The following is an 18,625-nucleotide window of genomic DNA, read 5'->3' on the forward strand; positions in this document are numbered from 1 at the left end:
CTTACTTTTGTTTTGACAAACCAACATAAATCTGGTTCTTATTGACAGATACTAGATATAGAGAAAAGGACATTTCATCAGGATTAGTGGGAAGCTGCGTGGGGAGTTAAGTGATCTTACAAGAAACATAAAAGCTGTGAAATAGGCACCACTCTCCTTCTTTATGACAGAAGGTATATCATTGATGAAGCCAATGAGGATATGTGGACAAGCGCCTTGTATCAGAGACAATGGCACATTTTCTTTTTGAAAATGGCAGATTATCCCATTGTGCTCTTAACTTCATGCTCATTATCTTTTTAAGAATCAGTTTATAGTAACTAACTAGATTTTAATTCATCCAATACAGCCGGATCTGACTTTAAGCACTTTATTGGACTTGTGGCCAGGTACCAAAACCAGTATCTAATTTCCATGCTGATTGTCCTTGGCTTGTTGGTGTCAGCCACATTTCTAAATTGCTGCAATCCTTCTGGTGGAATTGCTGACATAATAATGTCCGAGTCTGTGAATCTCGGCAAGTCCTCAGGGGAAGTCCAAGTCCAAGTCCAAGTCTGTGTCTGCTTGAGGCTAAAGATAGCCTGTCCTGCCGTTAAAGGTCTGTATATGTGTGTGGGTGGGAGGGAGGAATTGGGCTTGTTTTGCTGTTATTTTATTGCTTGTTGTTCTGCCAAGCATTGTGGGCATGGCTATATTACCACTGGAATGTGTGCCAATACCTGACCACCGCTCTCTGCACAACCTCAGGTGTGCCAGATGTTAACACAAACAACACATTTCACTAAATAAATAAACATGTTTCAATAAATAAACTTGAATTTTGAATCATGTCAGAGCTCCAGGATATATATCTAGCAATGAAGAAGGAATATTGATATAGTTTTAGCTCAGGATGATGAGCAAGGTGCAACCTTGAAGGAAATGTATAAGTGGTGTTACCTTGCAGCTTTTATCCTGCCCTGGTGGCAATGATTGCAGGTTTGGGGGGTGCTGTTGGAGTAGAATTGTAGATGGTATGAACTGAAGTTATGGGTGGTGGGGGAAAGAGTTGTTGGTTGGTAGGGAGGGGACTGCGAGGGCACTGATAGTGGAAGGAATGTATGTTTAGAGTGATAGGTGGCTATTGGTGAACTTCCCAGCCCTGGAAGATGGCAGTTCTGGACTTGATGATGGCAATACCATTGAATGTTGAAACTGGTTATCATCCAGCATTTCTGTGGCAATAACCTTCCTTGCCATTTATCAGACCATGTTCAAATGTTGTCCAGACTTTGGCACATTCTTGTACAGACAGCTTCACTTACTGAAGAGACACACTTCATCTGAACATTGTGTAATTGTGTGTGAATGCCCAGCATCCGATCTTTTGAATAAGCTGTTGCTGCTTCTCTGGATTATTCAAACTCAGCATCCACCTCAACAAGATTACAAAAGGCCTCTGCGTAACAACTTATGCCTTTGACATCCAGTTTCTGGGTGCATATGGGCACTGCAAGATGCCATTTGATGCACACCTGTTGTCTTAAGAAGATCAGACACATCATCATAAAACATTACAACACAGTACAGGCCATTCAGGGCACGGTGGATTGGCAAGTTTACTTATTGTAATAAATCAACCTAAAAATGACCACCAGTGGTACTTAATCTACAATAAGCAGCACAACTCACACATAAAGCAAAAAATGCAAAAAGAGGGCTTGATTTTTAGAGGATAGATTTTTATTATGTATCGCCACTGTCAACCTTTGATTTTTGATTATGTATGACAAAGGAAATCAATTGTTGTAAATGGAAGTCAAAATTGTAGAGTGGGGTGTATCAATACAAATCGGGCTGCCCTCTGATTCTGAAAGCTGCTATGGAGGTCAACACTGACTGCTTCAGATTAAATCTTTCATTTTTTTACTCAAATCGGTTCAAAAAAGAAAGTACCAAAAATGTACATTCATTAATTATTTTCTTCACTTGCCTGAGGTTGTGACATGCCAGCACTGCCAAAGAATTTTCATAACTAACAGCAGAGGCAGGGTTGTCTACAGTCGATCTAGGGCTGACATGCAACAAGGCAAGATCTAACATGAAGGGATGTTCGAGAGAACGAAGAAGCACTCTCTGGGATTCACATTTTCTTTGACAGAGACTGTGCTGCCAAGAGACAGTTTGGATTTTGCTGAATTTTATACCCACAATAGGTTTAAAACGTAGACTTCGTATTGGAACAAAAGTACTTTGGAGATTTGACAGACTCTTTCTTTGTCCTTGGCTTCAGAACCTCTGAGATTTTCTCTATGGATAACAAGTTTCACTCATTGAGAGCAGAATACCCAAAGAGTCATTAGAGCAGAAACATGAGAACATATCAAGACCACTGGAATAAAAATAGATAAAATCAGACTCATTCTTGAATGCTGGAAAACGGACCAATGGTCAGAGAATTTAAAAAATCTACCTTGCTGATAAACTGAGGCTGCCTTTTAGCCTGGGATAGGCAAGCTTTAATCAGAAGATTTTTGTTAGCAGCCCTACAGGCTTCTATGGAATGATGAATGCCAAAATAAAATTAAAACCTACAGTGTGGGGGGTCATGGGGAAGGGGGTGAAATTGGTAAGTGAAAATAAAATTGCATTAGACATAAAATGTGGCAATTTATTTTCTGACATCCGTGTTGTCAATCCCTGATAGAGATTTAATGCTCTCATTCACACCTGTGAGCATTACATGTACATGTTATGTGTGCTTGATTCATTTGTTAGCATTTTTGGAAACTTAATTATATTTTTAATGAATTCAATCTTCATTTTAGTTTTCAGCAACAAATACAGGAATGAACTGACAGCTTCTGGTACCTGGAATTTATTTATTGAGCATATATTAAGGATATCCAGTTAATTACAGATTACGTTTGTGAGCGACAGATCCCCAGGCATAGATCTGCCACAAAAAGAATATTGTGTATTGCTTTATGAGGCAAAAAAAATTAAAACCTTCCAGATATGCTGTCAGTGAGTTTACTCACGTTCCACTGACACACTAGAATTTCAATAGGAATCTATTTAGAAACTCAAGGATTAAGATAATCAGGATTAACGTTGTATTGGGTCTGCTTGTGACTGTCTTTCAGCTCCAAGCTTCCTTTATGAAACTCGTTCAATACGCAGCACCCAGAGTATCATATGCTAGGGCCAAAACCTAAACTACTTTCAGTATGATTTACAGAAGGATCTGGTTAGCATTTTGCATTCTGTGTTCTAATCCCTTTGTTAAATGAATAATATAGCCTTAGAGATTCAGAGGCTCTATAGGCCACATATTTATTACAAACTATTAAGCGAAGTTTGGCTTTTATAATATACCTACAAATGTTATAATGTTTATTTCACTGACTTTGTTTTCAAATGATTTGGATTACTGGGTAAATTTTCATGGGAATAGTTTAGTTTGAATAATTTCAACACAGACATATAAAAATCTCAAATTAGCTCACTTATTTGTTGCAATTAACACCCAATGCCTGGAACTAATTTTTCAAAAGTGGGAATGCAGTTCAACCACAATGAGCTGAAGTGTAAATTATGTGTTTTCACAGCAGGCTATTTTGCAAAATACAGAGCATCGTAGTAAACAGTCAATTATGTAGGAAAAGCCAAACACTGACTGGCAAAAAGAGAAGCAGAGTTAACATTTCAAGCTGAAGACCTTCTGTTCTGACAAAGCCTCTGCAACATGAAACATTAACTCTATGACTACTCCCAATAATGCTGTCTGGCCTGCTGAATGTTCACCACAACTTCTGTTTTAACTTCATCCTTCCGGTATCTGCACTTTTGTCCTATCTCTGTCTCCTAGAAGTACCCAAAGGATTTGTCTGTTTCACTTTCAGTTCTATTTACTAATGCTGCACATAGAATTGAGAGTGAAACAAATAATACTTTAGGTTAGTGACTTTTCACTAGAACGATTGGTTTAGCATGTTTCTGCTCATTGTTCACTGTTAGTTGCAGCTTAATCATTGCAGATGATTAAGATTCAAGATTATTTATTTATTCTTCAGTATACAAGTGTGAAGGCAAAATTATTGTTACTTTGGATCCAACAGAGCACTAAAGAAAATACAATAAACATAAAGAATACAATAAATATAAATATACAAAATTACCTTATGTACATAGACTGATTGTATGTATAGCACATAAAGTGACGCTTGTTCTGGGAGCATCTTGTGCCTATGATGACTTTGACAAGTGGTGGTGGGTTAATGGGTATTGATCAGCCTGATGGCTTGGGGGAAGTGACTGCTTTTGAGCTTGATGGTCCTTGCGTTGAAAGTGTAACATTGAATGCTTCACGAGGACGTCTCAGTTGTTTTCTCTTCAGACAAATCTTTCATTGGCTTTGATGCCAGCTATTCTGTAAATGGCAACAACCTTGTTGTTAAGAGCCAATAGGCAGTTTTAAGTTAAAGTTCAGACCGCTGAGAGGACAAACTTGGAGACAACAACAATAAACACAAGATACATCAGGTACCTCAAATACAATGCAGCGCACTGCAGTTCTCCGGGAGAATTGCTACTTGTATCACAGAAGGGGAATAGTGGCATCTTTTTGTCCTGCTGTTCATTCCACTCAAGCTGGTAGTTGACATGCTACCATGGTATGATTATGGTACCTTCCTGGCAAGCAAGATTTCATATTGAGCGTGTGAGTGCAGAAGAAACAAATACAGCCTTGTATTTGCTGAATGGGAGAGAGGCAGGGGAAATGATGGGAAGGAATGGTGGGGTAATTGGTAAGCAGCGAGAATGGCCAAGTAGAGACATGCTGATAGCCAAGGTAGGAATTTTCCTTGTTGCAACCAATTTACTTATATGTTCTGTCATTCATGAGAATTCAGTTTCAAATGTACATTTAATATCAATGTATACAGTAAACAACCTGGAATTCATTTTCTTCACATAAGTCCACAGAATGATAGAAGCATCGCAGCCCCAAAGCCACCCCTCCCCCCATTGCACAAACAGCAGCAAAAGCATTAACCCCCCCCCCCACTCCAACCCCATTACACCAGCAGAAGCACCAAAGAGTCCATCAAACTACAGTTCACAAACCAGCACCTCCATATCTCAGACAGGCTCCGTCTCTCCAGTAAGGGAGGGAGAGGTTGCTCCTGCAACAGAGAGAGCAGAGATTTTCAACTTGCTGTTCCAATGTTACAACCTTCCACATTACTTCTCCAAGTTCATCCCCCCACCCCCATTTCGAGAACTAACAGGCACAGAGAGAGAGAGAGAGTGAGAGCGAGAGCGAGAGAGAGAGAGAGGGGAGGGGGATTACCTGAGTACAGGGGCCTACCTCTGACAGCAGCTGACGATTAGCAAACACGTCGCCTGTTGTCTCAGTGTTCTAGTCTTGATGTGTTCCAGAATTATTTGGAAGTCTAAAGTATTACCGGTACACTGATTCCTACACTACCATTGTCCACCATAGAAAGGTTTAATTTTATTTTCAATGTATGATTAATTGCCTTGAATATTGGCTGCAACTTTCCATTTTGTGCCTTGTCAACAGATAATCTTCTCATGAGAAGCATAAATATATGAATTTTATAAGCCCCTTGGGTTTTATGGTCTACATCTAAATTCTCTAAAGAAATGGCTGTGTTTTTGGTATATATCTGTATGTACTGGAGAGGTTCTAGTAGATTGAACACCTAGTCAGGAAAGGAGGAAGTAAAATGTGGGAACCTACAGGTTAGTTCTCCTGATATGTCATTAAGAAAATATGGAATTCATTATAATATCAGTCGTGAGTTATTTAGAAAACCATAACAGCATTAATCAGGGTCAACATGATTTTATTCAATATTCAAGATCGTTTAATGTCATTTCCTGTACACATGTGTACGGAGAACAAAATAATTGTTACTTCGGATCTGATGTAGCACCAAAAAAAACAAAATATAAAGGACACATTAATAATAATAAACACACAATAAATATAAATACTATACATAAGATAGCTTGTATACATAGATTGATTGTATGCCCTTTAGGTGACACTAGGCTGTACATAAGGTGAGAGATGGGAAATAATGATGTAGTGTGGAGTTAGTGGGTGGGGTGTTGATCAGCCTTACTGCTTGGGAAAAGTAACTGCTTTTGAGTCTGATGGTCCTGGGGTGGATGCTACGTACTGTGGCCTCCTCCTTGACGGGAGTGTGGCATCAAACAGTCCATAATCAGAGTGTGTGGGATCCTTCGTGATGTTACTGGCCCTTTTGTGGCACCTTTCTGTACATATGTCCTTGATGGCAAGTACCAGTGATGTGCTGCATAGCTTTGACCACCCAGTACAGAGCCTTCCTAACCATTGCCGTGAAATTTCCATACCAAACACTGATACAGCTTGTTGGGACGTTCTCTACTGCACATCTATAGAATGATGTGAGTGTGATTATACAAAGTCTAGCTCTTTTTGGCCTCCTTAGGAAATAGAAGCTTTGGTGACATTTCTTGAATGTGTGGGACGTGCTCCGAGACCATGAGAGGTTCAGGAAAGTGAAACCATGTTTGACAAATTTATTAGAGTTCATGGAGGATATAACAGGCAGAACAGAATAATAACTAATAGATGTACTGTGGTATCTTTGGATTTCCAAATAAGATATAAAATAAAAAGGTTAATCCACAGAACAAGAACTAATGATATTTATAGCTATGTATGAGCACTGATAGAGAAATGACTACACAATTGAAAACAAAGAGGCAGGGATGATAGCCCATATATTTGTGTTGCACAAACACTACTTTTCAGGTGCTATCCCACACCAGTTCCTATTCAGACATTTTAGTTGAGAGAAAAATCAGGTCAAATACCTTAATTTACTTTCACACAATGCCAAGTGAGAATACACCCGCAAGGTTTTAAATTGCTTATTGACTATAAGTAATAGCATTATAAGAATACAAAGGACAGGTAATATGATTTGAATTATTGAGTAATGAATCCATCAAATTTGATAGTTGAGTATTGAGTCATAGAGTTAAACAGCACAGAAACAGATCTTTCAGCCTAACTCATTCATGCTGGCCAATTGCCTGAATTTAGCTCATTTGCCTCTAAACCTTTCCTATCTATAAAAATAAATGTCTTTTCAAAATCGTAATTGTAGCAGCCTCTACCACTTCTAGCAGCTTACCCCATATACCCACCACCTCCTGTGTGAAAATCTTGCCGCTCAATTTCCTTTTAAATATTTCCTCTCTTTAAACATACCTATGTCTTCTAATTTTAGGCTTCCCTACCCTGGCAAAAAATCTGTGATCATCTACCTTATCTGAGCCCCTCCTGATTTTATAAGCTCAAGGCTTAAATTTCCTCATTTTAGTTAAAACAGCTTGTGGATCGAGCATTATCCAGCGTCTCCCCACAACTCAAACCCTCCAGTCCCAGTAGCGTCTTTGTGGAAAACTTCTGTATCCTTTCTGGCTCTACTCACAGATAGCCAAATGACCATTAAGGGGACTTACTCATTCCCTAGTTACCTATTTTGCTCTTAATATACCTATAGAATTTCTAAGGATTCTCCTTTACATTATCTGCAACACATATTTGCTTTATTATTAATGATTTTAATTCCTACCATACACTAAATTTCCAAATGATAGATTGAAATGAGTGAAGTCTGCAGAACCAACTTTTCATCAGAAGGTAGAAGCTTTTTTGTAAAGTGGTTGATTCTGTGTAATAACCTAGCCTCATTATAGGCTGCTTTTAAAATCAAAGCTAAACCCAAAATCTTCTAAACAGTTGAATCTGTGCAAACAATGTATGTTCTTTCTTTGCATATAGAAAATGCATCTCCACAAATTCTTCAATGGTTTACAGTTCTACCAAGTTCTTCAAATTTCCTGCTGTGACTTTGCTGTTCATTAAAATCTTCAAAAGAAATGAGACGAACATCCACTCTCAGCCACTTGTCTGCACTTCTCTCTCAATAGAGCTACCCAAGATGCCGAATATTTTTGGCATTTTGTGTTTCTGTCTTTTTTTATTTTCTCTCCATCAGCACTTTTCATAGCTTTAAGCAAAAACAGTGACAGTGAAATATCATGAATCACTTCATTCAACAAATTATAATTTGGATCTTGCTTCTTGGAAAACTGAAAACAACATTCATTCGGCACTAATTTGTGAACTGTCACAAGATGAATCTCCAATTAACCTGAATTTTGGTGATTCTGATTGTGGGAGGAATTATTCAAAACCTGTTTACATCAGACTCCAAGTCCCTCTAGTGATTTTTCCACCATCAGTGTTTCAGCTATTTAAATTCCTAATGTGAAGCTTTGAAAAATAAATGTTCTACTTCTGTGCTGCTGGCACACATCAGAGCAGGCCAGAAAATTGTGGGCTTTCAGGCTGATTTTCCATCCTTTAAAATTAATGGACAGCGCAACAGGACAGAGCTATGCATGCTGCCCCACATGCATTCCTAATATGCGGATGAGGAACACTGAAGGGAATTTTACATGCTGTTGCACTATTAGGGAATTTGCTGGTATGGGAATATGTGGTTTTCAGTAAACATTTCTTTCCAAAAACAAACAAAGAGACTATACAGTAGAACATTTATAAATTAATGTTTCCAGGTTCTAATATGCAGTTTCTTCAAGTCTAAACTTGTATCTGAAGAAAAAAATATTAGGAAATTCAACATTAAAATGCTCCTCAATGCAAAAATATAAATAATACATCAATACCATAGTAAAGCATCTGAAAATGTTTTAGGAACTGTGACCAAATAATAATTATTCATTGCCTTGTCTCTGTAATTTGGGAGGGAAACCATGTAGGCACAGGGAGAATGTGCAACCACTATGTGAAATGCACCAGAGGTCAGAATCTGGCCTGGGCTGATGGAGGTCAGAGATAGCTGCACCACTTAAAATGTGTCATCCCCTAAACTGGAGTGCAAACATATCATAATCTAATGAGAATAAAACTAAAATTAGCTATTACTTGTAAACAAAATAAGGGGAATCAAAACAATGAAAGATGAAGACAGTTGCCTAAGTTGGAAGAGTTGACCACAAACAATTCAAGGTCGCCATAATATCAAGCATTGCCATTAGCTGTCTCCGCTTTCTCCAGCACCTTTTATCAGGCAAACATAAGACAAGGAAGGGAAGGGAAGCAAATCATCAGGGTGACCGGTGGCATTGACTTCCCACATCATGAAGACCCTGGAGAGACTTGTTCTAGAGTAGCTCCGGCCTATGGTTAGGCCACACTTAGACCCCCTCCAGTTCGTCTACCAGCCCTGACTAGGAGTTGAGGATGCCATTGTCTACCTGCTGAACCATGTCTATGCCCACCTGGACAATCCAGCAAGCACTAAGATCATGTTTTTTGCCACCTTCAGAAGTTTTCTGAAGACTCTGCCATAGTTGGATGCATCAGCAAGGGAGATGAGGCGGAGTGCAGGGCTACGGTGGGAAACTTTGTCACATGGTGTGAACAGAATCATCTACAGCTAAATGTGAAAAAGACTAAGGAGCTGGTGGTGGACCTGAGGAGGGCTAAGGCACCGGTGACCCCTGTTTCCATCCAAGGGGTCAGTGTGGACATGGTGGAAGATTACAAATACCTGGGGATATGAATTGACAATAAACTGGACTGGTCAAAGAACACTGAGGCTGTCTACAGGAAGGGTCAGAGCCATTTCTATTTCCTGAGGAGACTGAGGTCCTTTAACATCTGCCGGACAATGCTGAGGATGCTCTACGAGTCTGTGGTGACCAGTGCTATCATGTTTGCTGTTGTGTCCTGGGGCAGCAGGCTGAGGGTAGCAGACATCAACAGAATCAACAAACTCATTCGTACGGCCAGAGATTTTGTGGGGGTGGAACTGAACTCTCTGACGGTGGTAACTGAAAAGAGGATGCTGTCCAAGTTGCATGCCATCTTGGACAATGTCTCCCATCCACTCCATAATGTACTAGTTAGGCACAGGAGTACATTCAGCCAGAGACTCATTCCACCGGGATGCAACACTGAGTGTCATAGGAAGTCATTCCTGCCTGTGGCCATCAAACTTTACAACTCCTCCATCAGAGTGTCAAACACCCTGAGCCAATAGGCTGGTCCTGGACTTATTTCCACTTGGAATAATTTACCTATTATTATTTAATTATTTATGGTTTTATATGGCTATATTTCTACACTATTCTTGGTTGGTGTGACTGTAACGAAACCTAATTTCCCTCGGGATCAATTAAGTATGTCTGTCTGTCTGTCTGTCTGACAACAGGAGTGCTAAATGTTGATTCTGAATTCATAGTATTTCTTGGCCTCGAATGAAACATGAATAATAGATCTTCCTGATCATCATTGACCAGCACTTCCTTTAAGCCCATGAAAATTTCCCTGTAAAATATAATTTTAGGAGAGTGGATTGAGGATGTCAAGAGAGTGGAAATTCAATATCCATCACAAGATTAGCTTAGTCATTATACAGTCAATTCAATTAGCCAAATTCTGAAGACAGGGCCCACAGCAGGTGGTGTGGACCACAAAGCGGAAATGATTTACTAATCTACTGGTCAGAGTAACCACCATGTAACCTTTGTGGAGATAAAGTTATCCTCCTTTTAATGTCCTACGGACAATGTGTAAAGCCTGTTAGAACCAGAAGAAACGTAACAGTTCAAACTATGCATCCAAGGGATACAGTGGGTCACAAGTAGATACAGAGCCTCATCACAAGACTATCTGTAATCCTATGTATTGTCGTTGTCTTTTCCTTCAATTAAAATGCAAAAAATTAACAATGGTTCAATGAGAATTATAGATGTGTGTGCCAGGAACAGTACCAGGAATATCTGAGAATGGGAACCAAACTCATACAATGAAGGAGTGTGCTTCACTTTAGCATACTTTCAATAAAGCCAAATGATTGCATAAGTTAAGCATCCACGTTATTGGTATGTCCCATCAGAAATTGCAGGAGAAAGCAGCTCAATAAACTTCCCTGTTCCCAGTAAGGTGGCTCCCAGCAAACAAGTCCAAAGGCTAAACCTAGTGAGATTAGAACCATCTTCAATTAGAAGTATGGATTATATGATTCAATCTCCTCACAAGGCCTTCCCCCACCAGCACAGAAACCAGTTGTTTGATGACTAAACCTCATGTGGCATGAAAAGATATGGGATGACTAAACAGGTATGATGCCTTACTATCAGCTGTCTGCTGTACTGTAGACCCATGATCCAACAAAATTAGCAAAAGGACTTGCCCAGATAATGATAATCAGATGTTCACTTTATACATGGACATATCCTGTCCTCAAAAGAAAGGGATAGAGAGGCTTCGGAAGTCTCCAGAATAAAGAATAAGGAAAATACTCATCTTAATCATCACTCTACAGAGGACAGTTAAAACCGGCGAGAGGAACACTGGGGTCTCCGAGGGGTGATTGATAAGTTCATGGCCTAAGGTAGAAAGAGTCAATTATAGAAAACCTAGCAGATTTATTTTTTTATTTTTAACATAGATTTATTTTTCAACATAGTCCCCTCCTACATTTACACATTTAGTCCAGCGGTGCTGGAGCATACGGATCCCTTCTTTGTAGGAGTCCAGAAAGTGGTCCACAGCAGGGGTGTTTGTGGCCTGAGGTAAAAGGAGATGAGTTATACAGCTCTCGTTACATGCACGAGCAGTTCAACTATTTGAGTAATTATGCAGGAAGTTTGAAGTTAATAACTTTTGTGGTATTTCTGTTTCAGATAATTGAAAATTGCAAATAAGCACTGTCTGAGAAAATGGACAACATCGGGCTTCGTGCAATTCAAGGGCTTATCACCCGAGGAGGTCCACGAGGACATTATTGCAACACTAGGGGAGGGTGAAAAATAAATGTGCTAGTTTTTCTAAAACTGACTCCTTCTACCCTGGGCCATGAACATCAATCACCCCTCATATATATGTACAGTCAGATGCTGATAAACCAGGGCTCTATTTGACTCAAGTGTGTGTTCTTTCAATATCACTTATTAGGTTTAGAGTACTAGTTGACCCTTCTGTTGCTGAAATAAAAACTGACAAGTAGGAAGGTGGACCCAAATAAATTGAGTTTACACCCAGTTTTGAAGAGAATTAGATATGTGTGGAGGTTGTCTGACAGAAACAGTCATGGAATTCTAAGTCAGCAGAGTTTTTCTACATACTCAGCATCTCTCTCACATTCACCACGAGCAGCATATCAGAACACACATCACCTGATACTTGAGGTGGTAAATTTAACATTTTGCTCACTTTTGGGTTGCAAAGAATATCACCTATGTTGGAATAGAAAACAAGTTTCTTCAGAATTTACCAATGTCCCCAGAGTTCCTCTGCCTCAGATCACTAGCTCTGTCAGCAGCTGCATATCTCACTTACTACTTTAAAATTATTCCATATGGAAATGTATAACTAGAGACCCACTTCGCTACATAATTAGAAGCCTCACAAGAAGAATTTGGTGAATTAATTTTTTATTGTCACCTAGTGAGGCGGAGTGAAAAATTTACCTTGCATACAATTCATACAGATTGATTCATTACAACAGTGCACTGAAGTGGCACAAGGTAAAACAATAACAGAGTGCAGAAAAACAATGTGTTACTTTTACAGAGAAGGTTTGGTGCAGGATTCGTAATTCTTAGAGATACAAAATTAGATTTAAATGATAGATTATAATCGATATAATGAGTGGATCTGCAGGCAGCAGCTTACAGTGAGTTACCATACTCCAGCACTATCATGCTAAATGATTCCACTTACTACTCCTTTTATTAAAATGGATGATCTGTGATACAATGGATCTGGTTGTGGAGCTCACTTATCCAAAAGGTAGGTTGTGGATGCAAAGTTGGAGTTCTAACCCTGATTTGCACAAGACAGAAGGGATTGGAGTGCCAGTGGAAAATTAAATTAAACTAATTGACAATAAATTTGAAAAAGGAAATTTTCAACCAAGCATTAAAATGCACAAAATAAAAGGGAACTAAATAACAATATTTCTTGATGAAAATCATAAAATGACTCAGTAGTACCAGCTCAAAACTTAGTTTGTTAGAATTTAATGCATTTGGGCTAAATAATATATTTATAATAGCTTTACAAGTAGTCGATAAGACCATAAAACATAGGAGCAGAATTAGGCCATTCAGCTCATTGAGTCTGCTCTGCCATTCCATCATGGCTGATCCCGGATTCCACTCAACCCATACACCTGCCTTCTCACCATAAACTTTGAAGCCCTAATCGATCAGGAAACTATCAACTTTCGCTTTAAATATACCAATACTAATCACAGTCATAACAGTTTGAGCCTTCGATCTATATGGAGTATATTGTAGAAGGATAAAGTTATTTATAGTGACAGTCTGTAAGGTACAGTTCTGCAGAATATAAGGATATAACAATAGGTATACATCACCCATAATGGGCTGCACAGAAAAGTCAGCGGCTGAAAGTAGAGACGAGACTCTCGTCCATGTCTACTATAGCTGTTCAGCAGTATCCCTCACAACCGTTTCATATTACAAAAACTGTTTCAAGATGCATGTTCTACTTACATACAGGGCTTGTCATGCTTGCTGATGCTTTTTTGATATGCAAATCCTAAGCTTAATCTGTACCAGCCAATCTTTTGGTGACCTCCAGAGTTATCTACAAGAAACTAAATGAGCTAAGCAATCAGTCTTAGCCTGTACAAAGGGTAACTGGAACATGCTTGCAATTCGATAAGGACTACATAGCACAATAACAAAACAGATCAGATGAGTGCCAAGGACAGAAAAAGAAATTTGCATGGCTCATTTCTAAAGCCTCTGGTTACAGAATATAGTATAACACAGGAGCTGGGCCTTCAGTCCACGATGTTGTTCTGAACTAAGAAACCAAAAGACAAAAAGTACGTGAGTAGACTTTACAATCTATGCACAAATATAATAGTCTAAAGCAAATAGAAGAAAAAAAAACTATTCCAAGATTTCAGCTCATTAAGCAGCATCTGTTGGGGGAAAAGAATTGTTGATATTTTGAAATAAGATCCCAGATCAGGACTGAGAATGGAGAAGGGAGACAGTCAACAGGAAGAGGAGAGAGGGAGGGGCAATACAGGTGCCAATGGGTGATGGCAGACTGAGCAGGGATGAGGGATGATGGGAAGATGGAGCCATGTAGAGAAGGGAGAGTGATGGAGTTGATAGAGGCAGGTGGGTGACAGATGGAAGCAGTCAAGTGGGGAAAAAGGTAGAAGGACCAGGTTGGGAAGAGGGGGAGGGATGAAAGTGGAAACAGCTGCTGGAGGGTGATAAGTGGAGACATCAAGATCTGGACTTATATGAACAGCATGCAAGACAACCTTTTCACTGCACCTCGGTACATGTAACAATAATAAACTAACTTACCAAAATCTTTTTGGGAGAATTCCAATTGTATAGAGAAATGAATCTATAGTATTGGAATGTAACAAGTAAGGAAGGGGATAATGGGAACCATTAAGGGAGAAATGACGGGCAGCTGGTCTAGATGGGGGGGGGGGGAGATTCAATGAGTGAAATGTGTAGGTAGAAGGTAGGTAGAACCAGGAGGGTTTGGGAAACAAAAAATGGGTGACAGGGTGGCTGGAGGGGATTATAGGAACATTACAACACAGTACATGCCCTTCAGTCCACTACATTTTGCCGATCTTTTAACATACTCTAATATCAATCTAAGGAGGGAAAAGAAAAGAGGAGGACAGGGTGTATATCAGAAGGACGGGAAAAGGGCATCACAGGAGGTAAGGATTATCTGAACATACAATCTTTAAAGCATTGGTTTGTGAACTAGGTGAGATATGAGGTGTTTTTCCTGTAGTTAATGTTGCACCTCACTCTAGCAGTGGAGAAGCCAGAGTACCGATAGGTCAGTTTAGGAATGTGAGGGGCAGTTAAAATGGCTGTAATCAGAACTGTGGGTTGGCCATTGCAGTCAACTGTGGTTGTTCTGCCAGTTGGTTGTCTAGCTTGCACTTGGTCTCACTGAAGTAAAGATTCAAAGATTCTAAGTACATTTATTATCAAAGAATGTGGACCAGACTCGATGGGCCAAATGGTCTAATTTTCCTCCTATATCTTATGGCCTTAATGTATAAATTATACACCTTGAGATATGTTTGCTTACAGGCAGCCACAAAGCAAGAAACCCAAAGAACACGATTAAAAAATAGGCCATAACCATAACCATTGCACTGAGAAAGAGGAAAACAAAACACACATACACACCATGCAAACAATAGCAGCAAACACTAGCATTCTGAGCCAGGCTGGGCCATTAGATCCACTCATGGGAGCCGCCATAGTAGGCCCAAGCCTCAATCTCAGTTTGTCACATTAGTGGGGCAAAAACTGCAAGACTCCTAGAGATGACAGACCTCGAAGCCCACAGTGGGAGCACTAAGTGCAGTGGAAGAGGCTGGAGGAGCTGCACATAAAGCTTTTCCTTACATAGAAGTGCTGTTTAGATTCTGGGATGGTGGTAAACTGGGGGGGGGGGGGGTTGTTTATAGGAACAAATTTTGCATCTCCTGTGTTTGCAGAGGAAAGGGCCAGGGGTCAGGGAGGTAGATTGGGAGGGAAGTGTAGACCAGAGAGACTGAGAGTGGAAAGCGGAAAGTCTGGGAGGGAAAGATGTACCTGGTGGGGAGATCCCATTGTCAAAGATGATATGCTGGATGTGACCACTTCTAGGGTGACTGCTGAGGACTAGATGAACTCTATCAGTGTTCCGTCTGGAGGGAGGTGGGGTGAGAGCAGAAACATAGGAAGTGGAGAAAGCATGAGATTGGGCTCCATCAACCACAGAGTGTGGCACGGTAGTGTAGTGGTTGGTGTAATGCTCTTACAGCACCAGCGGCCCAGGTTCAATATCTATATTCTCCATGTGAGCTTCCTCCCAGTGCCGCCCGTTTCCCCCCGCATTCCAAAGACATACGGGTTAGCAGATTAATTGCTCACATGGCTGTAATTGGGCAGTGTGGTTTCTTTGGCCCAGAATGACCTGTTACCATGCTGTATCTCTAAATAAAAATTTTAAAAAAACACAAAAGAAGGGAAGCCTTGTTTTCTAAAAAAGTAGGATAGTTCAGACATACTGGAAGGAAAAAAATCTCATCCTGAGAGAAAGTGCAGTGGAAATAGAAACACCAGGATAAAGGAAATAGACATAGTGGGGGGGGGGGGGGATAATCTAGGTTGCTCTAGGTCTCAGTGGGTTTATAATAATTGCTTGCAGATTTGTTTCTTGAAATACAGATAGGGAGATCCAGAAAGGAAATATTAAAGATTGAAAAGGAGCACAAGGAGTAATTTTTTTTTCCACAGAAAAGGTGGTGAATGTATGGAATAAACTGTCAGAGGAAGTTCTAGAGGTTGGTACAATACAATATTTAAAAGAGATTTGGAAGATTAATAGAATGAAAATGTTTGGGGGGGGGGGTTCCTAATCCTTGGACCCCTTGCTTAATGGCATTGGTCTATGCTGTAAAAAAATGTTGGGCACCCCTGGTTTAGAGGGAAATAGACCAAATACAAGCAAACAGGACTAGCTCAGATTAACATCCTGGGCAGCATGGACAAGTTCAGCTGAAGGGCCTGTTGCCATAGAGACACAGACTCTGTGAGTCCATGATTCTACAAGTGATGTGTCAGAATGGTCTAAGTGAATTTGAGAGAGGCAGAAGTTAGTAGTGTAGGTAATAAAACTGACAAATTCCGCGCTGTTGCAGAGAGCGGCATCAATGCAGTTGCTGAGCTGACAGATAAAGCCATGAAACTGGTACCAAAAAAGACTTGAAAAAAAGATTGTTCCATGTAGCCAATGAAAAGATATTATGGCTGACAGAATTTTTTAAAGCAGTATTTATTGATGTTTAGGATTTCATGTTTATCCTCTGCTTCCTAAACTTTACCTGGTAATGAAATTGTAAAATACAGTATACAAATTGTGTTTTTTATTAAATAGTTTCAAGGCTTGAAATTATCTTTAATCACTGATGTAGAGATCATAGGGCAAAGCTGAAATTTTGAGCTATTTTCAGGAAAACAGAATTCACAAAGCAGGCCATGGTACTTATCTTTCGAGTAAATGAACTACAATTAGCTAGTCAACAGTCATATGATGGAAGAAATTGTAGCATTTGAACCATAGCTGTACTGGCGACACAGTATTAAATAATACTTGCTGTAGATACAAGATAAGGGATTGGTCATTTAAAATGAAAGGCAGTAAAAAAAATCTTCTTGCAGAAGGTGCAGTATTATTGATATTCTCTGCATTCGGAGTTGAGATTTTATTATTAAAAATATTTAAAGTAAATGAACTTATGAAATTTGGGTGACTGAGATCTACGCGGAGCTGGCTCATAGAGGAGTTGAGGCCAGAATAGATTTGTCATGATCATGTTAAAAGCAAGGCTATCTTGAGAAACTGAGTAGCCTAATCCTATTGATATTTTCTTCTGAGAAGAGGGCCATTTGATTCCAAAGACTTATTCCATTGTTTGTGGTCCACACAAATCTTTTCCCACAACACTTTATTGCATATTCTCCATCATGATTGTAATTATTATAACTTATGGATTTAAATAACATTTATTGCTGATGAAAATTAAAGATGTCAGTGCTCCCAGTTCAGAAAAGAAAATACAAATAGATTCAGCATAACGCTCACTGCTCTACCATAACAATGGCTTTAGTGAAAGCTCAGACTAATGCCTGCTCTACGAGGGGTGATTGAAAAGGAGATGAGTTATACAGCTCTCGTTATTGCACATGTAGCTCAACTCTTTGAGTGATTATGCAGAAAGTTTGAAGTTAATAACTCATCAGGGGTGATTGATAAGTTTGTGGCCTGAGGTAGAAGGAGATGAGTTATTAACTTCAACCTTTCTGCATAATCACTCAAAGAGTTGAACTGCATGTGCATGTAGTGAGAGCTGTATAACTCATCTTCTTCTTCAAGCACCTTAGGCCATGAACTTATCAATCACCCATGTTGTGGACACTTTCTGGAGGTCCAAGATCCGTATGCTCCACAACCGCTCGACGAAATATATAAATGTAGGAGGGGGCTATGTTGAAAAATAAATGTGCTAGGTTTTCTAAAATTGACTCCTTCTACCTTAGGCCACGAACTTATCAATCACCCGTCGTATGTACTGACCTGCACAAAGAAGAAACTTGGTTAAGACTATCCAACTGCGTTGATCAAGAACCAGATAGAATTCCATTGTTTCAGCCCTTGGCCAAGTTAAAAGCTATTATCCAGACTTGAACAACTGTTTGAATCTTTTTTTTGTGAATTAAAAGGGTAAGAATAATTGAATAATTAAGAACATTTGAGGTAAGACCATAAGACTTTGGAGCAAAAAAAGGCCATTCAGACCATTGAGTCTGCTCCACCTTTCCATCATGGCAGATCCCAGATCCCACTCAACCCCATAAACCTGTTTTTTCACCATATCCTTTGATGCCCTGACCAATCAGGAAACTATCAACTTCCAAATTAAATATACCCACGGACTTGCCC

At 39.6% G+C, this 18,625-nt stretch overlaps 1 long non-coding RNA gene across 1 annotated transcript in view; it reads left to right on the forward strand.

Annotated features, from left to right (window-relative positions):
* Positions 1-12,101, forward strand: part of LOC132400318 (uncharacterized) — a 33,821-nt gene extending 21,720 nt beyond the window's left edge. Inside the window, exon 3 of the long non-coding RNA XR_009514223.1 lies at positions 11,791-12,101. This is a non-coding gene — a long non-coding RNA (uncharacterized LOC132400318). The remainder of the gene's footprint in view (positions 1-11,790) is intronic.
* Positions 12,102-18,625: the final 6,524 nt, after the last annotated feature.

This window comes from Hypanus sabinus, chromosome 10 (genome assembly GCF_030144855.1).
Source record: "Hypanus sabinus isolate sHypSab1 chromosome 10, sHypSab1.hap1, whole genome shotgun sequence".
In the NCBI taxonomy this organism is placed as follows: Eukaryota; Metazoa; Chordata; class Chondrichthyes; order Myliobatiformes; family Dasyatidae; genus Hypanus; species Hypanus sabinus.